This window comes from Cervus canadensis, chromosome X, assembly GCF_019320065.1.
Source record: "Cervus canadensis isolate Bull #8, Minnesota chromosome X, ASM1932006v1, whole genome shotgun sequence".
In the NCBI taxonomy this organism is placed as follows: domain Eukaryota; kingdom Metazoa; phylum Chordata; class Mammalia; order Artiodactyla; family Cervidae; genus Cervus; species Cervus canadensis.
In genome coordinates, this window is record NC_057419.1 from 47,837,885 (window position 1) to 47,862,490 (window position 24,606).

Below are 24,606 nucleotides of genomic sequence, written 5' to 3' on the forward strand. Positions count from 1 at the left end.
CCAAGACAGAACTAAAACCCAATGCCCTGGTTCAGAGGCCAAGTCCTTTTGATTATACCATATTAGTAACTTTTATAAAGTAACTTGCCTGACACTTAGTTTAATTCATTTTATTTTGTGTATCTGACTTGGGCCTGAGTTGGTTCTCCAAACATGAAGTTCCTCTGAAGTGAGTTTATTAACAACATCACCCTAATGTACAGGAATCAGGGTTGACAACCTGCTGCCAACTATAGAACTCCATCTGTGCTGAAATCCAGTGTCTAGGGCTCTTGAGTAGTCAAACCCTGAGAATAAAGACTCCAAAGCAAAGAGTTAAAATAAAACCTATTCGATGAACACTGCTACAACCATGTCAGTTCATAAACTGTAGTTTCGATCTGTCTTGAAAGTTTCCAAGTGTCCATCTTGTTATTTTTTTATCATGTCATATAATTTTATTCTTTTCTCTTTTTTTATATCAAAGTATAATTGATTTACAATATCATGTTACTTTCAGCTGTAAAGTGATTCAGTTTTACATATGGTGGTGGTTTAAGTCGCTAAGTTGTGTCCAACTCTTGTGACCCATGGACTGTAGCCCGCAGGCTCCTCTCTCCATGGGATTTTCCAGGCAAGAGTACTGGAGTGGGTTGCCATTTCCTTCTTCAGGGGATCTTCTCAACCCAGGGATCAAACCTGGGTCTCCTGCATTGCAGGCAGATTCTTTAGCTACTGTGCTACCAGGGAAGCCAGTTTTACATATGTGTGTGTGTGTATATATATATACACACACACACACACACACACACACACACAGACATACATATATGCTTCTTTTCAGATTCTTTTCCTTTATAGGTTATCACAAAATATTGAGTACACTTTCCTGTGCTTCAAGGTAGGTTCATGTCGGTTATCCATTTGATATATAGTAGTGTGTGTACGTCAATCCCAACACTTTGTCATCTTAATAACATGCAAGCAGTGGTGGTCAGGAACTAAGCCACTGTGTTTTACATTTCCCGTAGCCCCCACTATGGCACCCTACTTACAGTACCCACTGAAGAAATGCTTGTTCTATCAACAGATTTGGTATCTTTTCGAAATTAACAGTGTTAAAAACAGAATCTTGTGACACAAAATTCTGTATCACAGAAATGTACTTCAGTAAAACTCAGGACAAATTTACTATGATGGTTTGTGTGTTAATTGTGTGTGTCCTCTCCCTTTAATCCAGGTGGGAGAATAATTTGACAGAGTATAACCAAAGGACTCTAGCTGGTGAAATCAACCTGTCAAAATTTCTGTGTTAGAACAGCAGTGAGGATAATTTTTCAAATGTTTGCATTTCTAGCTGAGCATCATCAGAAGAAAAGCTCTAGTCAGGACAGCCCTTTCCAAACTTCAATGCCTATCTTTTCCTCGGAGCATCTTAATTCTCTCTGAAGGGCAGATGGCTTTGGGGTTGAGTTATCTTTAAGACACACATCAGTTTTGTTCTTTTTAAGTGGAGCACACGGGGATGTAAGTGACCCTAGTAAAGAACTCTGAGTTGCAACAAGCTGCTCTCCCATGGGTATCAATCTCTGGCAACGAATATTCTGGAAGTAAAGACAGCAAGGATGTTGCAATGGTGCCAGCTCACTTGCTCTCTCTGAAAGGTGAAATTTTTAAAATCGAGTAACACCCCATTCAAATTGCACTTGAATGCAATATTAAAAATTTACAGACATTTCAGTCCATAGGAATGCAAATAATTACAGCATATAAATCACATCATTATGTGCTTAAACTGTGAAGCCACTGGAGCATCTGATCTTTTAAAATTATACTCCTTTTGGCAAGCACAAAAAAGCTCACGCCCTCCTTTAAGACAATCTGGAATTTCAAAAACTCTTCCAAGCAATGGTAAGTGTGAACTTTTCTCCAGCTACACTCATCACTCTCGTCTGGTTTCTGATATCTCTGGTTGAGGCCTCCTATTTTACACACACCCATCCCTTCCCAATCCTTCCACTTAAAGCCACTACCACCTTAGGGAAAGAGTAAAAACAAATGAGTGCTCAGTCGCTCAGTCGTGTCTGATTCTTTGTGACCCCATGAACTGTAGCCCACCAGGCTCCTCTGTCCATGGGATTTCTCAGGCAAGAATACTGAAATGGGTTGCCATTTCCTTCTCCAGGGGAATCTTCCCAACCCAGGCATTGAACCCACGTCTCTTGTATCTCCTGCTTTGGCAGGAGGGTTCTTACCAACTGTACCACTTGGGAAGCCCAAAAACAAACGCCATCTTCACAAAACCACACAGCTCTACATGTTAATTTCTATGAGCCAACTGGTCACACCAAATTTACTAATAAGATCCACAGCCACATTCCATTCTCCACAAAATTGTGGGGCTTTTCCTTTCATTAGTGAACATGCAATACAAATGCTATTAGAGCAAAAGCTCTATGGTCCTGTATCCATATTTTTTGCCAGAAGACTTTCCCCAAAGCTTTACAGGCTTCATTTGAAAATGCACCACCGATGGCCAGATGAATGACCAATAGTTATAAGCTGCATGAGCTGTTTGTGAATTTTGGAGACTAATCAATCCCCTATTGGTCATATCGTTTGCAAATATTTTCTCCCATTCTGTGGGCTGTCTTTTCATTTTGTTTATGGTACCCTTTGCTGTGCAAAAGGTTTTGGGTTTAATTAGGTCTCATTTGTTTGTCTTTACTCCCATTACTCTGGGAGATGGATCAAAAAAGATAATTGTTGTGATTTATGTCAGAGAGTTTTCTGCCAAGATGTGGTACACATAACACAATGGAATATTATTCAGTCATTAAATGAACGAAATGATGCCACTGGAAGCAACATGGATGAACTTAGAGACTGTTATACTGAGTGAAGTAAGTCAGACAAAGAGAAATATCATATGATATCGCCTGTATGCAGAATTTGTTGAAAATGATACAAATGAATTTATTTATAAAACACACACAGACTCACAGGCTTAGAGAACTAACTTATGGTTATGGGAGGGGGCAGGCAGGGGAAAAGGATAGTTAGGGAGTTTGGGATTGACACGTACACACTGCTATATTTAAAATGGATAATCAACAAGGACCTACTGTATAGCACAGGGGACTCTGCTCAGTGTTATGTAACAACCTAAATGGGAAAAGATTTTGAAAAAGAATAGATACATGTATATGTATAACTGAGTCACTTTACTGTACATCTGAAACTAACACAACATTGTTAATCAACTATACTTCATTACAAAAAAGATTTTAATTAAAAAATAATTTTAAAGTCCATAGTTTTAAGTCCATTTGGCTAATAAAAAGTCTGAAACTTGTCAGTTCAGTAACTCGCTGCCAGGTGACAGACACGCAGTACTCTAAGTTGAACAAAAATTGGGCAGACACCAAAAAACACAACCCTATACTTCCGAGCTCTTCACATGTACAATGGCTCTATTATTTCATAAGGTTGATGAGTGGCTGAAACAGACAATATGGCTAATGTACTCAGCGGCCATTCACGCCTGATAAGCAGGAAATATTATACAAAAATCACATCTATTCCATTGTTATTCTATTAATATTGATCTTCTTAACTCTTTCAAATATTTCCACAGCCATGAATGCTACCAAGAACCTGGACTGCCTAAAATCCTTTTACGTTTCAAATTGCCTCTTGGAAGAGTCTTTCATTCTGTTAAGCATCTAGATAGTTATGAATCCAGAAGTCTGCTCTGGCTTTTAGGGGAAAAAATATAGTTTTTGCAGCTAGAGAATACCCATCTCCTCATTTTCTGCATGGCCAAATTTCTGCCTTCTCGAGAAAAGGCTTGTTTTCATTCAATTTCAAATCCGTGCTAACAAGTTGTTTTAACCTGAGCTCTTGGAACAGGCACAGGGTCTGGAAGCTCCTTCCACAGCAGGTCTGCTTGGGAGTCTTCCACGGGGATTCTGGTCAAGGGGGGTTGGACGCAGCCAGGCAGCAACGGGCTTCTAGGGCAGCAGGACTAAAAGTTCCTAAAAGAACCAGCATCTCAAGAGATGCCACACATCAGGGGAGCAATGAGCCGCCACAGCGGATTCAACCTGGGATTGTCAGAGGATGAGTGCAGATGAGTGGGGTGGCTTCACTACAAACACTTGAGGTCAGGACGTTTCCTAGCCCTCTGCCCACCGGATACCACATTAGAAGTCACCTATGTCAGCAGGGAAGGAGTGAGAGGCTGGAGGTAGTGGTGGCCATGAGAACAGGCTCAGGGGCAGCTTTCCTGGGTTAGAATAATCATGTCTACATCACTTACCTTCTGAGAGATTTGTTTCAAGTTACCCAAGTGTGTGGCAAGTTACCTGTGAGGTGAGGGGTGATAGTACCTCCTTGACTGCACTGATGGGAGAATTGGGTTAAGATGTATAAAGTACTTGATGTACTTACCTGCTGCATCAGAAGCTTTCAATCGATGTGAGCCATTAACTTCATCAATATCATCACCTACTCTAACTCCCACAATTTGATAAATGAGAAGACTGAGGCCCAGAGAACCAAAATGTTTGCCAAAGATCACACAGCTAGTTAAGAGACTGACACCAAAAAACAAAACCCAGAGCCAAGACTAGAATCCAAATCATTCATCAATCCATCCAGACACCTTCAAAGTGTCCCCTTTAAAGGCCTCTAAACAATTTCTTTTACAGAGGTGGGTGTAAGAGAGTTTCTGGAGAACATGGGTAGATTTATCAGGACTGTGTATAGTGATTAACATTTCATATACTCTGAAATTAAAAAATCATCAAGAAATTGCAAATGTCACAAATTAAAATATCAGGACTGTGTACAGTGATACTACTTCATTTACTCTGAAATTAAAAATTTATTAAAAATTGAAAACATCACAAATGTGAAAAGGATTACCATATGTAAATAGGTGGCCAGCGGGAGTCTGATATATGACACAAGGAACCCAAAACCAGTGCCCTGTGATAACCAGGAGGGATGGGGTGGGGAGGCAGGTGGGAGGAGTCACATGTATACCTATGGCTGATTCATGTAGATGTATGGCAGAGGCCATCACAATATTGTAAAGTAATTATATTCCAATTAAATTAATAAATTTTTTAAAAAGACACATTGAATTAGTGAAAACCAAGCTATGGGCATACTGTACAAAGATTTCTTTTGATGTCAGTGTGATTTCTCCCCATTCCCAATCACTGTCCTGCAGTCACAGAAGGTTGTAAAATGAGATTATATATCTCAGAATCCAAGTCATTATATATCGTATCCCACTCTTTGCAACCCCATGGACTGTAGCCTGCCAGGCTCCTCTGTCCATGGAAATTGCCAGGCAAGGATACTGGAGTTCCCTTCTCTAGGGGATCTTCCCAACCCACAGATTGAACCCAGGTCTCCCACATTGCAGGTGGATTCTTTACCATCTGAGCGACCAGGAAAGCCCATGGTATCACAGACCACCACCAGAGTAACAGTGCTGCTGCTTCTTAAACTCAAGGTCAGAAGCATCAGAGTTTCTCAGCAAAATGATCCCCTAAACAGGTGACTCAGAATAATTTTAACCTATGTGTCACCCTATTGAATCCAAATCTCTCTCCTGTGCATAGTTTACTGAGGTCAGCACAGTCTGAGAAAAAGCAGGGAGTAGTCTGGGCTCCACTCATTTTATCACACCCACTGGAGGCATCCATCCCACACCAAGAGCAAAATTCATACTACTGGAGTGAGAGAAGCATGGAGCATTCCTGGGATACTGTGAACTCTGGCGAGTTACCTCGTTGGTCTTTTATAGCAAAGATACCAAGCAGCCTCTGCCCTTACTTCTAACCTTTCATCATTACCAGGAAAGCAAAACTGGCTTAAATTCCCAATTTTCCCTCCTTAACCTGTGCTTTGTCTTCTTGTCACCAAGTTCTTTCCTCTCATACCCAACCTCCTTCCCAACAATTTTCCTTTCCTTAGTAAAATCAGGGAAACTCAAGTTTATTTTAGGCTACATCTCAATTCCAAAGATGTCACAAAGAGTCAGACATAACTGAGCAACTGAACTGAACATCTCAATTCCACGTTTTAGCATGAAGTCCTTTCTCCTGAGACTTAGCAACCAACCACGTGGCTGGAAATGTCCCTCACTTGCGATCTTTTTGGTATATTCTTTTGTATTTGAGCCAACAGCCTCAACTCTATTCCTTGGCTCATACACTCTCTGCAACCGGAAAAGCACTCCTTCCTGCCTATCAATATTCTAGCCATCCTTTAAAGCCCAACTTGGGTCATAATTTCTCCTAGGGTTTAAATCCCCTACATTTAAATCTGACATTTAAGTTCTAGGGAGCTGCCCTGTTTTCGCCCTCACAGAGTTATTAGCCAGGGCTGCATACCATGTCCAACCAAGTCAGGGCACACAGTGGGGAATCCTTAATACTTTTCTTCAACAGGCCCTAGAGAGTAGGGGGAGTGGTCTCCTGGGGCCCACAGGACTGACATAACAGCCAGCTGGCCCACTTGGGGCTGGGGCAATCCATTACCTCTTGAGGGGCCTGCAGCATACCCAATCCTGACATGTCCTCTGCCTCATGATAAGACTCAAACCATGGCAACATGAAAAGCGGTGGGTTGTTGTTTTTTGGTTTTTTTTGCATCACTCAACTGTCACAATGTCACTTCCCAGGTGGTGCTAGTGGTAAAGAATCTGCCTGCCAATTCGGGAGAGGCAAGAGAGGTGGGTTCCACCCCTCTGTGGGGAAGATCCCCTGGAGGAGGGCACGGCAACCCACTCCAGTATTCTTGTCTAGAGAATCCCATGGGCAGAGGAGCCTGGTGAGCTACGGTCCATGGGGTTGCAAAGAGCTGGACACGACTGAAGTGACTTAACATGCATGCAGGTGATGCCCTAATGTGTGACCTTGGGCAAAGCCCGCCATCTCTCATGTGTCAGTTGGGGATCATAGACTTAGCTCATGGAGGGATAGTCAGGATGACGTGAAATACGGGCTCACAGGCTTGGGACCCTACCTAAAAGGTAGAAAGTGCTCAAGAAAGGACTGCTCACTGTTGTGATTTACTCCAGAGCCGAGTCTGTCTCAACTCTCAGGCAGGTCTTCTGCTTAATGTAATTTGAGAAGCATGAGGTGGGATCCTGCTCTAATCTTTCCTTCCCAGATAAATGTCAGAGTCCCTGAAATGTCACTTTAAAAGGCATATTTCATAGTTAAATTTTGGCATTAAGGGAGAAAAAAATACCCTTAACAGGCAATAAAACAGCAATTCATCTCAAAAGTGCAAGTGATTTGATCAAGTCAGCCTTGGCAAGGGGGTGGAGAGAGCTTGTTCAGGAGAGACTCACTGAAAGAGTCTCTCTCTTATCCCACACAGAATACTCCAGGGCTTCTCCCTGAACAACAAATGCTGCGGACAAAGAACTTTGGGGATAGGGGGGTATGCGTGTGTGCACAGTGCTCAGTCATGTGTGACTCTTTGCGACCCGAGGAGTCTGCTAGGCTCCTCTGTCCACGGGATTCTCCAGGCAAGAATACTGGAGTGGGTAGCCATTCACTTCTCCAGGGGATCTTCCTGACCCAGGGATCGAACCCAGGTCTTCTGCATTGCAGGCCGACTTTTCCGCTGGGCCACCTGGGAAGCCCAGGGGAAGGTGGGCCTGGAGTCAAGCCAGCTTTATCAGATTGGGGCCGATGTACCCTTGTGCACCACCTCACGGAGCCAGCTTCCATCCCTCTAAAAACAGTGACAAGATGTGATCTTGGGAATGGCCCATTTGTTCCCATATTTTGTTCTTAATGCTGCTTATGAGTTTTCAAAGGTGGGTGGGGGGAAGCCAGAAGGAGCAGAAACACATTGAATGTGGAGCCAGCACAGAGCAGGGGCTCAAGAAATTATAGCTTTCCTTACCTTACAAAGAAAGCTCTCTAGACATCCAATCCTGGTAAATCAAGTTTCAATTACCTTTCAGACTTTCAAAATGCAAAAAAAATCCAGTTTTGATACTGGCATATTTAAACCTCCTTCTATTTTTCCTGCCTTCCTCTCCATTCCCTTTCAAAACTCATGAATATATGTTAACAGCAAAAAGTGGACCAGATCTGTTCATTTTTGCTTGGGTATATATTAAAAAAAAAAAATCCCAGTACAGCTGAAGTTCCTAAAAGAACTGGTCTGACAAATACAATCATAAAATCAATGATTGTCATATAAAATCACTTCATAGTGATTCCTGTGAGGTGAAATATTCTCATCCCTCAAGAACAAGAATCATATGAGAGGAATTGAGAGGTTGGGATTAGTATATACATACTATTGATACCATGAATAAAATAGATAAGTAATGAGAACATGAGGGGCTTCTCTGGTGGCTCAGATGGTAAAGAATCTGCCTGCAATGCAGGAGACCTGGGTTCAATCCCTGGGCCAGGAAGATCCCCCGGAGAAGAGAATGACTATCCACTCCAGTATTCTTGCCTGGACAGAGGAGCCTAGTGGGCTAGGCTCACATGGAGTCACAAAGGGTCAGACATGACTGAGCATGAGCACAATGAGAACCTACTATATAGCACTATAGGGACCTCTACTCAGCATTCTGTAGTCACCTAAATAGGAGGGGAATTCAAAAAATAGGCGATATAGGCATGCATATAGCTGATTCATTTTTCTGTATAGCAGAAACTAACATTGTAAAGCAACTATGCTCCAATAAAAATAAAAAATAAAAAAACAGATCACCAGCCTAGGCTGGATGCATGAGACATGTGCTCAGGCCTGGTGCACTGGGAAGACCCAGAGGAATCCGGTGGAAAGGGAGGTGGGAGGGGGGGATCGGGATGGGGAATACATGTAACTCCATGGCTGATTCATGTCAATGTATGACAAAAACCACTACAATATTGTAAAGTAATTAGCCTCCAACTAATAAAAATAAATGGAAAAAAAAAAACAAACACAAGGATCATTGCTCAGAGATGAAGGAAAGGTGGAGCCTGAACTTGAAATTGCCAAAGCAGGCCCCACTGAGGAGGAAAGTGGGTACTTCCTCACTGAAACCAAAGCAGCAGCCAGAGAACCATCCACTGAGAACTGCATTGTAAGAGCAGGTACTACATCTGACAACAGTAAGTCAAACACGCAGCAGAATGTGCCATGCCACGAGAAGGACAAACCCATGCCCCTGTGGGTACAGAGAACAGGAAATCGCTTCACAACAGTTAACATTCAGGCTGGTGCCTGCCAGATGGAATAGATTCTGACAGCAAGGGATAAGCAGGAGAGAACATTCCAGACGAAGGGACTATACAATCAGTATAAAGAGGCCACCCTGCTCCCCATGGCATGTGAGTGCTGGCTTAATGTGCTGGGCTTCCTGCTCTGGCACTCAGGCGTGCAACCTTGGATGTTACTCAATTTCTCTAACACCCAGTTTTCTTTTTCCTCAAAGGGGGATGATGACAGCCACCAAGGAGGGTTGTTAAGCGGATCCGATGAGATAATATGAACTAAGTCACTTAGGCCCATGCCTAACAATCAACACCCAAGCAACTGCAACTGCCACTGTTCTCATTTCATTCTCCTTCTAAAGACTAAACAAATATGTCTTTGAGGATACTTTCTAGATGTGGCTCGGAGGAGCTTGCTAGAACAATTCCTTACCTATGTTCTGGGTCAGAGGCCCAGGGTATTGTACCACTCCTACTAGGAAGGCCCCGCCTATCACAGCATGAACACCAAAGGCGCCAAGGCCTGCCCTTTCCCCAGAGAAGGTCCCGGCCTGCTGCCCACTTTACCCTCCTCCTGGGTTCTAGGGAGACACGCCAATGAACCAAAGTGCTTCCAGTGTTGTGTTGGGGCCCAGTTTTCTTATTAACTGAGAATTAATAGAAAAACCAATGTGTTGTAACTCATAAAAAAAAATCTTAAGTCCATGAGTATATCTTTCGCCTCAGAGAGTACAGTGTGGCCATGATTTAATCTGTCTTTGATGATTTAAGACCTAGCAGTGCCCCAGGTTGTATAACTAAGACTGGTTCTGCATAGTGGAGGTTTTGCAGGAGAGAAGCTGGGCCACTTGGAAAAGCAAGTTGATGGGAGAGTCAAAGTGTTAGTTGCTCAGTTATGTCCAATTCTTTGCAACTGTATGGACTATAGCCCACCAAGACTTCTCTGTCCATGGAATTCTCCAGACAAGAATACTGGAGTGGGTTGTCAATTCCTTCTCCAGGGGATCTTCACAACCCAGAGATCGAACCCAGGTCTCCTGCATCTCAGGCAGATTCTTTACCATCTGAGCCACCAGGCACTCTGTTTATGGGAATGGGAGACAATTTGAGATTCATCTCACAGTCAAGGGCTTCAGACTTGACCATGATCAATCTATGTAAGAAATAAGATTTATATCGAAACCCTGTATATACAATGTAAATGAGGGTTTCTCAAAACAATGCTTACCCTCGCTCTGAGCATGTATCCTAGTATTTTCTATTCTACTGAAAAACTTTTTTATAAGTAGCACTCCTTGTACCCCAGAGGGTGTCCTGCCCTCTGTGTTTTTAGAGAGTGCACCACATAGAGTTAAGGACAAAACTCCACACAATTTCAATCAAAAACTAGAAGATCAGAGGCTACAGCATTTTGCCAGAACTGGGGAGTGAGAGGGGAGAGAGATTCAGCTCCCAAGGGTGCCCAGTTCTAGAGAGCTGCCCTGTTTTCGCCCTCACAGAGTTATTAGCCAGGGCCCTATGCCATGTCCAGCCAAGTCAGGGCACACAGTGTGGAATCCTTAATACTTTTCTTCAACAGGCTCTAGAGAGTGGGGGGAGTGGTTTCCTGGGGCGGGGTGTACAGCACCAATGTAACAGCCAGCTGGCCCACTTGGGGCTGGGGCAATCTATTACCTCTTAAGGGGCTTGCAGCATACCCTAATCTTGACATGTCCTCTGCCTCACAATAAGCCCCAAACCACAGCAACATGTAAAGCTTTTTTTTTTTTTTGCATCACTCAACTGTCACAAATGTGTGTGGGAACCCCAAGCACAGCAGAGGAACTTCTCCACAAAGAAGCATCTCTCAGTGAAGAGCCTACTGTGCCATGGGCCCCCTGTGTGGCCCAGTCCACCATCCAGGGAAAATCAGCTGCTCGCAACTAGACAAAACCATTGGCAGCCATCGATGCTGGCACAATGCCACGTGCACATGGAGAGATTTCCTATCAGCAAGGGCTTGCTCTCCTGTGGGGAAAGATGGCAGCGCTTCAAGAGGCAACCAGGAAGGAAAATCTGAGTTCAGTGTCCTCAACCATAACAATCATAAAGCAGTGCGTGAAGGAAAACAAGCTCTACTGAACTGGGCCACCCTAGGGACTCAGAATGGAAACGAGGCAATGCCTGTCATGATGTTTCTAAGTCCAGGACCAAAGGTGCAAGATTACATATCTCTTAGATATAGACACCGCTTTGAACATGTAAAATGGAAGCCAACTGGGGAAATCTTGCTACTGCTACTGCTAAGTCACTTCAGTCATGTCTGACTCTGTGCGACCCCATCCCTGGGATTCTCCAGGCAAGAACACTGGAGTGGGTTGCCATTTCCTTCTCCAATGCATAAAAGTGAAAAGTGATAGTGAAGTCGCTCAGTCATGTCTGACTCTTCGCGACCCCATGGACTGCAGCCTACCAGGCTCCTCCGTCCATGGGATTTTCCAGGCAAGAGTACCGGAGTGGGGTGCCATTGCCTTCTCTGGGGGAAATCTTAGCGGAAGCAAATATGTGCCATAGTGTATGAGGTTTAAAGCCACATCAGAGTAAGTGGATTCACGGGAACTCATGGGTCATAGGAATTAAAAACTGCACTTTGGGGTTTTTTTGTTGGTTTGTTTGTTTTAGTTGAAGTATAAGAGACTTACAAGCACTTTTGGAATTTGACAGGAAGGAAATCTGCCCATTAGGATACCCAAAGGCCAGTTGGCAGGATAAAGCAGCAGTAAGCTGAAATCACAGCCAGGACACAGGAACTCCCAGTGTGGCCAGCTAAGGAAAATCCTCTCAGAAAGTCAGGATGCAACAATGATGTTGAGTTATGAAGGGGTAATTTCTTACAGGCACACGCTTTGTGACAGCTTGGCAATGTGCCCTGGGATGTTTCTACAATAGGACAATAGTCTGATGAGAGAAGGAATGGGGAAAAAAATCCCTGCCTGGCCCTCATCCTGACTGTTGGTCACAAGGGGGTACAAGGCCTGGGAGATCCCCGGCCTGGCGCATTCCAGCAGGTACCTCAGCATTGACCTCAATATTGATGTCATCAATGGCCTTGGGGCTAGAGTTTCATCTTTTTCCACATTGTTCTACTGTCTCTGTGTTAATTCTCATCCAAACACAACCTTGGAGATTAGCCTAGTGGTCTCACAGATCCTAAGTGTGTTAAAACATTTGACTGGGAACAGCAACAACTCTTTGGAACAGAGCTTAATCTGCAGTGTTAAATGTTTCTCTACCAGGAAAGGGTGAATAATAGCTATTCACTCAGAGTACTGGTTATGAAACAATTTGAGCAAGGGGAAAAGAAAACAAAAAAGAAACGGCTTCTGTCTTATGGTTAAGTGGCTTGACTTATTCAAGTGTGAAGAGGGCAGATATTCTTAGCTCAGCTAATCAACAGCAAGAGGGTTTTGCACTATTTGGCTCAAATGTGGCCTGTCTGAGGCTAGAGTACAATCTGTAGAAGTTTGGAAAATAACCTCCTAATTAGCAAGTATGTACACAATAGTAGGGCTTCCCTGGTGGCTCAGTGGTAAAGAATCTGCCTGCCAATGCAGAAGACACGGGTTTGATTCCTGGGTCAGGAAGATCCCCTGAAGGAAACAGCAACCCACTCCAGTATTCTTGCTGGGAAATCCCACGGACAGAGGAGCCTGGTAGGCTATATTCCATGGAGTTGCAAAGAGTTGGTCGCAACTGAATGACTAAACACATGCACGCATGCGCGCGCGCACACACACACACACACATTAGTGGAGCTTTCAGCAAGGAATTTTCAAAGTTTTATCTGGAAATGACTAATTGAATCCTTGACCAGAAATAGGAAGCTTGGTAGTGAAATTTATGAGGGTACTAGTCACCATCTAAGGTCTGTATAGCCCCTCTCTGGAGTTTGCAATGGGGGAGTCACACACTCTCTACCTCAGTTTCCTTTTCTGTTAAATTACTATCTAAAAAGGTAGTATAATGCAAGGTTCTACAAAGGATTAAATGAGATGACACAGTGTGGAGCATACAGTAAGTTTTCAACAAACATTATCAGTATCACTTTTCTCAAGGTTTCCTAAGCCTGCTTTATTTTTCTTTTCTTCCTGGCAAGGACATTTCTAAAAGTGAAATATCATTAATTTTCATCAATAAAGGATGGGAAGTGGTGTCAGTTTCACAAGTGATTTAACCAGAGACCTACACCATCTTTCTCAGGAAAATGGAAATAGTTCAGAAGCAACATCTTTTTCTGACATTGCCTCTGCCCCCAAAAGTCATGCCAAAATTCAACAAAATTTAACAGAACAGATAGTCCACGACACTTTACTTTCTTTAAAGGTGCCTCTGCTGGAAAATCCTTCCTCCACTCAAGTTTGAGTACAAAATTCAAAGTAGGTCTTGGGGCATGTTTCCTTTAAAATTAATCTAAAATTGGGACTTCCTTAGTGGTCCAGTGGTTAAGATGCTGCACATCCAATAAAGAGGGCATAGGTTCGATCCCTGGTCAGGGAACTAAGATCCCACATGCTGCATGGCATTGCCAAGTAAAAATAAAATAAATAAAATTAACCTCAAATCAATTTCATTGACTAGATTAATTAGCTCTTTTCCAAACTTTGGGGTTCAGGGTAAAGATGTCCTTTATTTTTGTAGTGGGAAATCATAAATCATAGTAGGTTGCCATTTCCTCCTTCAGGAGATCTTCCTGACCCAGGGATCGACCCTGAGTCTCCTGCATTGCAGGCAGATTCTGTAATGCTTGAGCCATCGAGGAAGCCCCAGAAATCATAGAAGGGCCCTCTGTGGAAGGTTGCTATCAAACCAGGAGGATCAGAGAGGGCAGTAATAGAAGCTGCATGGAATCCAGTCAGCAGATATCAAAGTTCCAGGACCAGACCGTGACCCCTGCCTGCATGTTCACGGTGGAGTCAGAACCAGGGCTATGGCCCTGCCTGCTGGACCACACCCTGCTTCTCTTGTGGCCTTTGTCTGAGCTAAGTGTCCTCACCTTTGTTCAAGTGAGCAGAAGGGCTCACTTCCCAGACCCCTCCTGACCACAGCTTCTTATCAGCTTATATGACAGGCAGCCGAGGGTTAGCAGCATCAGACAGCTGACATTCAAGTGCTAGTTTTTACACCTCTGAGTCTCAGTTTTGTGATGTCGCTGGCCTATCTCACAAGGCACCAAGAGGCTGGAAAGAAGTTTTATGAGGACCCTCTGGATACTGTAAAGAGCTGTGTCAATAAATGTGAGGCCCCTCATGAAGGAAAGGGGGCAAGAAGGCAAAAACTCTGGATGCTGAGAATAAGTCCCCAAGCAGACAGAGGAACTAGGAATGCTGCTATCATGGAGACTCTCTCCTGCCCATTCCTAAAAGCCAGTCAAGGGACTTCCCTGGTGGTCCAGTGGTTAAGACTCTGCACTTCCAATGTAGGGGGCACAGGTTTGATCCCTGGTCAGGGAACTATGATCCCATATGCCACGAGCCGTGGCCAAAAGATAATTTTAAATAAAAGTAAAAAAGTGAGAATGACTCATTCTAAATATTTTGATTAGCTTACTTTCCAAGTATTAACCACCATGAACTAGGATAATAGTGCTATCTGACATCAATCTTTTCCTAATATGACTGAACGAGTTCTGACATAGGCATCTGTAAGTCATCTCAAATATAATAAAATTTGAAGGCAGGAGTTAGGTCACAAAATTTAAAAATATATATATTAGCAAAGAGGTAGATATCTAAAAACCCAGAATAAAAGATCCTTAAAAATGATACGCATTTTAAAAACAAAACAACAATACAAACTATAGGTATTAAATATATGTTTCCTATGGTCTGCATGAAAGTGAAAGTGTTAGTCTCTCAGTCCTGTCCAACTCTTGACAACCCCATGAACTGTAGCCCGCCAGGTTCCTTTGTCCTGAGGATTATCCCAGGCAAGAACACTGGAGTGGATTGCCATTCACTTCTCCAGGGGGTCTTCCTAACCCAGGGATTGAACACAGGTCTCCTGCATTGTAGGCAGATTCTTTACCGTCTGAGCCCCCAGGGAAGACTACTTCATCCAAATTGAGAAAGTATTTGGAAATATAAAAGGAAAACAAAACCTAAGAGACTGGATGACACTAACTCATAAATAAGAAATGCTCCATTAGCTATATGACCCAATAATTAGTTCACAATGACATGAACAAAATATCCAAATTTCAAATTCCATAACAAATGGATAAAAAGAAAAAAGTTTTTTTTTTTAAAGTCAGAGAACATACTTTCTTTGTGAATGTTGAAGAAATTTCTCACGATGAAATTCACCATCTAGATTTACTTGGAGAAGTAGCTGAATCTCTACCTCAGTCAACACTATAAATTCTATACTAATCAGTTAACAAAAGTTTTCTGATGTAAAAATTACTTCACTGAAAAACATCAGAAGCACTTTTAAAATTTAAATTTATTACCATCTATAGGAGAAGGCAATGGCAACCCACTCCAGTACTCTTGCCTGGAAAATCCCATGATGGAGGAGCCTGGTGGGCTGCGGTCCATGGGGTCGCTAAGAGTTGGACACGACTGAGTGACTTCACTTTCCCTTTTCACTTTCATGCATTGGAGAAGGAAACGGCAACCCACTCCAGTGTTCTTGCCTGGAGAATCCCAGGGACGGGGGAGCCTGGTGGGCTGCCGTCTATGGGGTCGCATAGAGTCAGACACGACTGAAGTGACTTAGCAGCAGCAGCAGCAGCATAGGAGTACTGGTCCAGTTTGTAACCACCATTTGTGTACATAGCTTCTATTACTGGACTATGGCTCTTAAAGCCAAATTCAGGTATTATTTAACTTTGTAGTAAGGTCTTATTCAAAGGATGTACTCAATAACTAGCTGATGGTTGAATGAATGAGGATGACCTGCTTCTTAGAAAACTAAAATACATCTTCTCCTTAACAGTTTAAACTGAGCTGGCTTTAGCATCAGGAAATCATTAAAGATCTCTTTTAAAAAATTTTTTATCACATGCAAATACAAGTGAACTTATTCTGCTTTGCACCCCAAAACAAAACCAAGACCAAAAATATAAATGTTTTAAGAAGGCATGTTCAAGAAAATGTCTTTGCAAAATTCTAATTCAAAAAGATACATGCACCCCTATGTTCATAGTAGCACTAAATACAAAAGCTAAGACATGGAAACAATCTAAATGTCCATTGACAGATGAATGAATGAAGTTGTGTGTGTACACACACACACATATATATACACACACAATGGAATATTGCTCAGCCATAAAAAAGAATGAAATAACGCTTTGCAGCAACATGGATGCAACTAGAGCTTATCACACTTAAGTGAAGCAAGTCAGAAAGAGAAAGACAAACATCATATGATATCACTTATATGTGGAATCTAAAAATACAACACAAATGAACCTATCTATGAAACACAAACAGACTCATAGATATAGAGGACAGACTTGTGGTTGCCAAGGGGGAGGAGAGGGGAGGGAAGGATTGGGAGCTTGGGATTAGCAGCTGCAAACTATTATATATAGGATGGATAAACAACAAGGTCCTACTGTATAGCACAGGGAACTATATTCAATATTCTGTGATAAATCATAATAGGAAAGAATATGAAAAAGAAAAAATTTTTGCTATACAGCAGAAATTACCAAAACATTGTATAATAAATCAACTATACATCAATGAATTCTTTTTAAAAAAACAAAACAATAAAATGTCTTTGTAAATAAACCTATAGTACATTGCCTTAGACTACTTCATGGGGTTATATGTGCCCCATCTCTGGAGGTTGGATTTTCCTTGATCCAGGAAACAGTGGGAAAGACTTCTTCAGTAAAAGAAAATCTAAACCAAATGACTCCAGTCTTCTCTCCCTATGTGGCTGAATACCCCCCTGAGGTTTGCCCTCCTACAGATGATTTTTCTTCCTCTTTATCAGTTAACAATCTGGTTTATATTCTTAAATAGTAGAGCAAAATTTTTTCTCATTAATAGTGATGACAATAATGAAATCACTCAATATTCAAATCTTCAAAGTGTCCCCTCCCTGATAAGAGCCATTCACACGTGTCACACTTGGTAGAGATAGCTTCCTGACAGTGTAACACTGACAAATGACAGTCAATGACTATTACGGCATTCAGTCATGAAATCAAACCGGACTTCAACCTTTTCCAAGATTAATTGAATGCCAAAAGGCCAACCATTTCAAACCTTCCTTTCTAGCTGCCAGCAGGCAAATGGAAGTGAACTCTGGAAAGTACAGTAACTCAACAGAATTAACAGCTAAAATGAACGCTGGCTCTGCTTGTTAACACAATTTTCTTTGCCCCCAGCTCAAACTTACTATTCTGATGATTCTACTTTGTAGATTATCTTGTAGCAGCATTGCTCAGAAATAAAATGGTCTAAAAAGGGTTAATAGCCACTGATTTGGATGTAAAAGGAGAGTCTTATACAAACCAACCAATGAAACACTATTCTGGAATCCTACAGCCCTGTGCTGTGGAATTTTACCAATTAGCATCATCACTGCTACAGATACAAAATGAAGATCAATTGTCTGGGGTGACTTCAGAATGCCAGACTGATGAAACCTTAATGGTATTAGCTCAATTAGATGGCAAGCAGTTTACACCAATTAAGGTAGGTGTAATTTTAGAACCAATTCACTAGAGAATGTTCTCTAACTGATGTATCTTCTACATAGTCCTAAGACTACAGATTTCATTGCTTAAGATACAGCACAGATTTATTAGATCTGCAAAAGCCTTTGGAAGTGTAACACCTATTGGAACCATTATCCTGGACAAGTAACATCATAACACCAATGAAAGCTGAGAGTTTAGGCAAATAACATTCAACTTTATCCTAAGGTATAACAGATCACGTGGGCTTCCCTGGTGGCTCAGTGGTAAAGAATTCACCTGCCAATGCAGGAGAAGCTGGTTCAATCCCCGAGTCGGGAAGATCCTCCGGAGACGGAAACGGCAACTCATTCCAGTATTCTTGCCTGGAAAATTCCATGAACAGAGGAGCTTGGCGAGCTACAGTCCATAGCGTCACAGAGTCAGACACTGAGCGACTAAACAACAATGACAAATAGATCACACAGCCAAGAAGTAACTGCTCTTTCTTCAACCTGCATCTCCCAAGTTAGGAGAGCAATAGAGGTGATGTCTTAAAACCATAGCAACCTCCCCATTTTGGAGAAACTTCCAAACAAAGAAACAATGCTCACTGAATGATCTCTATGCAAATAGGTGGGGAAGTGAAATTTTCAAAAGGACTAAGGCAATTCAAAGGCTGATCCTCACCAGTTCACCTTTAATATGTTCACCCAAGCTTCCTGCCACAAAATGCCCTGAGACCACCACCATTAGGAGGCTAGAATAAAAAATAAACTCATAAAAAAAAAATAAAAATAAACTCATAACTGATGTTTAAAGACTCAGATGGAAGATACTTCTAAGATCAGTGGATTAAAAAAAATAAGAAAATTTAAAGCAGTTTGTGTTTAAAAAGTTCTTACACCTATGATTAATAAAGAATCTAGCAAACTGATCACTTACTTGATTTAAAGGGAAAAAAATCGTAAAATTCAGAAGCAAAAATGCCAGGGTGGGGGGGAGTCTAGCTGTCTCACTTTGCCCCTAAGAAAGGTATAAATGAAGATGAATTCAGCTCTTGGTTCTCCTGCTCTTGCACTGTGTACTTATGGACAGGAGCACTACTGACTTGTCACAGATGGGACATTTCTGCATGATAGCGATGCAGTGTTATAGTGGTCTTCTCCAGGTGACTCAGGAATAATAATAGATCATCTCAATCTACTCTGTGTGTGTGTGTTAGTTGCTCAATCATACCTGACTCTTTGCGATCCCATGGACTGTGGCCTACCAGGGTCCTCTGTCCATGGGATTCTCCAGGCACGAATACTGGAGTGGGTTGCCATTCCCTTCTCCAAGGGATCTTCCTGACCTAGAGATGGAACTCGGGTCTCCCACATTGCAGGCAGATTCTTTACCATCTGAGCCACCACAGAAGCCCAAATCTATCCTCAGTTCAGTTCAGTCCTTCAGTTGTGTCCGGCTCTTTGCAACCCCATGAACCGCAGCACGCCAGGCCTCCCTGTCCATCACCAACTCCCGGAGTCTACCCAAACCCATGTCCATTGAGTCAGTGATACCATCCAATCATCTCATCCTCTGTCATCCCCTTCTCCTCCTGCCCTCAATCTTTCCCAGCATCAGGGTCTTTTCAAATGAGTCAGCTCTTCGCATCATGTGGTCAAAATATTGGAGTTTCAGCTTCAAATCTATCCTAGACTATACCAAAAAGAAAACTATAAAAAGCAGAAGGAAAAAATCAGGGGGATTTAGAAGGACAGAAATGCTGGCCCCCTAAATGGTCTAAAGGTATATTATAAACATAAGATAACCGTTTTATCAGAACTGTTGAACTATGTGCAAAAACTGCCCTATATATATAAAGTCCCCATTTAAAGACATATTTTGGTTTTAAACCACATTATATTAAAGATATTGCTACAGCCAGAAACAGTCTTTACCCAAGCATACCACGGTGGCATAATCCTCACTATTGGGCCCAACTTTGAGTCTAAATTAGGGTAAATGTGGTCCTACCATGGGAAATGGAAACACAAACTAAAAGTAAAACAAAACAAAAACACCAAACCCATTTATAATAATATTTCTTAGGCAAGCCCGTGCATTTACCACCCTTTAAACCCACAGTCTGTTGATTTTTAAAAATCATGAATATAAAATAGCTATAGACCAGAGAGGTATATCTGATACCTATTTTCTCCTAGAAACAAGTACACGTTCAGCCATAAATCAAAATCACAAACGTAACAGAGCATCACAAACATAACACATTTTAGACTAGAGAAAGGACACAACCATTTTCTAAACTGACTTGGACATTGTGGATTGTGTGTGTGGACACACACACAACCACTAAGTCACTTCAGTCATGTCCAACACTTTGTGACCCTATGGACTGCAGCCCGCCAGGCTCCTCTGTGCATGGGATTCTCTAGGCAAGAATACTGGAATGGGCTGCCATGCCCTCCTCCAGGGGATCTTTCCAACCCAGGGATCAAACCTGGGCCTCTTATGTCTCCTCCATTGGCAGGCAGGTTCTTTACCACTAGTGCCACGTGGGAAGCCCTTGTGGATTGTAACTGGACATTAACTAGCTAAACTAAAATGATCGCTTTTTGCTCTTTTCTCCTTTGTAACAAACAATCCAAAGCTTGAAAATGCTTCATTCTTTTTCTCAAGCACCACCACAAGAATCCTAAACCTACCATAGTACAATATTGCAGAAGCTAGAAGCCAGACTCATAACTCTAACTCTAACTATAACCATAACTATATAGTTAGACCAATTCCTGAGTTCTTCTGGCCTCTCCCTTTACCAAAAAAAAAAAACCCAGTGACATTTATTTTTTCCTCTAGTTCCTTGTGCTAGATGGTAGGTCCTCATTGTTTATTTACTTTATACGCAATAGTGTAGTATATGTTAATCCCAAACTATTCCTCCCCCCACCAATGCCATTTAGAGGAGAACGGCCTGGTTTCCAGCTCTAGAGGAAACTCTACCACCATTGTACAGCAACAAATACTAAATTGAGCAGAGATCTAAAGATGAAACAAGTCTGGGTGGAAAAGCGGCCATTTGAGAAGGGCCAGATTTCAGAAAGTCCTACCTACACGTGTACTACTAGCTTCAGGGCACTGTAGGTCCTTAGGTCAGAGCAGCATTAAGCTACAACAAGTTCTAGTGCTTTTAGATATTTTTGTGCTGAGTATCACACCTCCTGCCCAATTTCCTAAGAGAAGTAACTATAGCCTTGAATCTGTAATCATGCATATGTGGCCACATGAATGCAGTCCTGCATCACAGTGAGATGAATTATTCCTGATTAGCTTTGCCACTCCAAGGTTCTTTCAGAAACAGCAGTGGCTTTCCACAAGATCTCCTCCAAACCTATTCAAAAAGCGACAAGGTGCTGAAGGATAATCAAATGAACGGTGTGATGACTACGGATGTAATTGAGACACTTGAAATGTATCACCCCAAATTTAATCAAAACGATTCAGTTAACAGTAACAAAATATGAGAGCTGTGGTTAAAGGTTCTCCACATGACACACCACCCTCTTAATACTGTCAGGTCTGCGCTACCCGTTATAGGAAGAAACACCAGCCACCGTGGCCACCACGCACTTGAAACATGGCTAATGCAAACAGAGATGGGTCATAAGTGCGACCTACACACCGGGTTTCAGAGACAGACTACAAAATAAGAATGAAAAACATTTCATGCATTTTACCTCTTTTTATCTTTCAATGTGGGCAGCAGAAAAATGAGGCTCACATTATATATATATATATATATATATATATATATATTTTTTTTTTTTTTTTACTTTTTAAATGTTTTTGAACAAATTTTATTTTGCTTATTTTTGGCCATGCTGTGTGGCATATAGGATCTCAGTTACCAGACCAAGGATCGAATCCATGCCCCCTGCAAGTGGAAGCATGGAATCTTAACCACTAGACCACCAGGGAAGTCCCATTTTTTGACATTTTTAAAAATCAAAGTACAGCTGATTTACAATGTCGTGTTAGTTTTGGGTGTACAGCACAGTGATACAGCACAGATATATATATATATATATATACACACATACATATATCTGAATAACTGAATATATATATATTCAATTATATATATTATTTTTCAGTTTGCTTTCCCTTATAGGTTATTAGAAAATATTGACTATAGTTCCCTGTGCTATACAGTAGGTCCTTGTTGGTTATTTATTAGTATTTTCACGTTCTATTTCTATTGAACAAAACTGTTGCAAACTTTAGTAAGAATATAAAAGAGAAAAATTTGAAATACACAGCATAGTTCTTGTCTATATTTAGGCTTCTTAGCCCAAGCCAAAGATTATCTAAGACCTAAAAGTGAATGGCCATCAAAAACAGCTATAAAAATGCAAAACATCCCTCATTCCACTAATTTCCTTAGGTCAGAGGTTCTCATTTGTATTCGGCCACAGGCAGAGGTGCTCTGGGTCTCTCCCAGTAAGGCTCTCATAACCCCCCTCCGCTGCTGTTAGTCCTGTATCCCAAGAAAGCCAGGCTTCCCAGGTGGTGCTAGTGGTAAAGAACCTACCAATGCAGGAGATGTAAGAGATGTGAGTTTGATCTCTGGTCCTGGAAGATCCCATGGAGAAGGACAACAACAACACAACAACCCAATCCAGCACAGCAACCCAATCCAGTATTCTTGCCTGGAGAACTCCCATGGACAGAAAAGCCTGGTGGGCTACAATCCATGGGGTTGCAAAGAGTTAGAGACGACTGAAGTGACTTAGCATGCACGCACCCAAGAAAGCCACTCTGGCAGGTGGTCTAGAAAAACAAGTGGGGACAGAATTTAGCAATGTACAGAATTTAGGAAGAAGAAAGCACACTGGGTCAGAGTTCTCAATCTATGCATCTTGGAGATGTTAACATTTTTCAGATTGTCAAAATCACAATGAGGTAATACAATTGAAAACATCTTGTGAATGATGAACTTAGGGTGTGGCGATAGGTGTGCATAGATCACCGGCTAACCGGCTAACCACCTGCAGATGAGTAAACACAGCCAAGATTCTGAGAGACATGTTGAGGCATGTCAGGGCCAGATTATCATGTAAAGTCTGGATGTCTCAAACTTATACCAATGCTTTAGTGACTGCAACTGCAGGTCTCCTGGGGCGGGGGGGGGGGAGTCTTCTCAGTGAAACTCAGCTCCTTTGTTAAAGAATAAGCTCCTCTCCCTGGAATGTCCCTTTCAACTCCTGCCCTCTGCAGAACCCAGCTCTCCTCTGAGGATCCCATGTCTTCTGTGGCCTCTGCTCCTATACCCAACACACTCATGGCCATGAAGCTTCTTACAATCTTTATTATGACCCAACGCCACTTCCAGGCCATTGTCCTTCCACTTGTGAACAGCTGATGCTCAGACCACACTCTACCTCTTCCTATAGAGTACCAATCTCTGTATGTTTTTAAAGATTGACAAGTGGTTCGCAGTTTTACTCTCCACTCCATGCCCTAACGGGGCTTCCTTGGTGGCTCAGATGGTAAAGAATCCACCTGCAATGTAGGAGACCCAGATTCCACCCCTGGGTCGAGAAGATCTCCTAGAGAAGAATACTCCACTATTCTTGCCTGGGAAATCCCATGGACACAGGCTATAGTTCATGGGTCACAAAAAGAGTCAGACTCGACTGAGTAACTAACACCCACCCACCCATTCCCTATCATCCAGGGTGGTTTCTTACTTTTAGCATCTCAGGCCTGAGGTATCCCCCAACGGAAATGGTCTTTACCTCCATATCACTGCTGCCATCTACTCCTGTGGCCATAGCCCAAAATTTGTCAGCACCTGGAAACACTCACCATCCAGAAGACTAAATTAATATCCCACTCTGTGTCCATACCCTCCCATTTTCCCATGTCTCACTTCCTTAGTGTTACTAATTTATTCATTGGTAAGTCAGCCATTTATTCAAAATCTGCCAGGCACAATGCTGAGCACTGAAAGAAAAACTAGTAGTGAGCAAGAAACACAGTGTGCAGTGACACTTTCACATACTTTCCATCCTTCATGAATTCTTGACACTACCTCTATTATCTCCCTAGTATCTCTTTCCCACTCTCCACAAGGGTTTTTTTCAAACATCCCCTCAAACCACCCACCCCGCCTCATGAAGTTCCCACAGATAACTTATTTCTTAATAGAGCAAGTCCCCTATATACGAACCTTCAAGTTGCAAACGTTCAAAGATGCAAACGTGTGTTCACATGTCCAATCACATAAGGTCACATATCTGGTGAACATTGTCACGTGCATGCATCCTCTACAAGTGGTTGTGCTTTTATGGACTTGACTGCACGTTACTCCATAGAGTACAGTTCAGTTGCTCAGTCGTGTCCGACTCTTTGTGACCCCATGAATCGCAGCATGCCAGGCCTCCCTGTCCATCACAAACTCCCAGAGTTTACTCAAACTCATGCCCATCGAGTCGGTGATGCCATCCAGCCATCTCATCCTCTGTCTCCCCCTTCTCCTCCTGCCCCCAATCCCTCCCAGCATCAGGGTCTTTTCCAATGAGTCAGCTCTTCACATGAGGTGGCCAAAGTATTGGAGTTTCAGCTTCAACATCAGTCCTTCCAATGAACACCCAGGACTGATCTCCTTTAGGATGGACTGGTTGGATCTCCTTGCAG

At 42.3% G+C, this 24,606-nt stretch overlaps 1 protein-coding gene and 1 non-coding gene across 2 annotated transcripts in view; one reads left to right on the forward strand and one right to left on the reverse strand.

The window, feature by feature from the left end:
• Nucleotides 1-24,606, reverse strand: part of TSPAN7 (tetraspanin 7) — a 127,522-nt gene that overhangs the window by 42,703 nt on the left and 60,213 nt on the right. The window lies entirely within an intron of this gene.
• Nucleotides 14,650-14,722, forward strand: TRNAG-UCC. Its single transcript has one exon. It is a non-coding gene; the product is annotated as a tRNA-Gly (tRNA).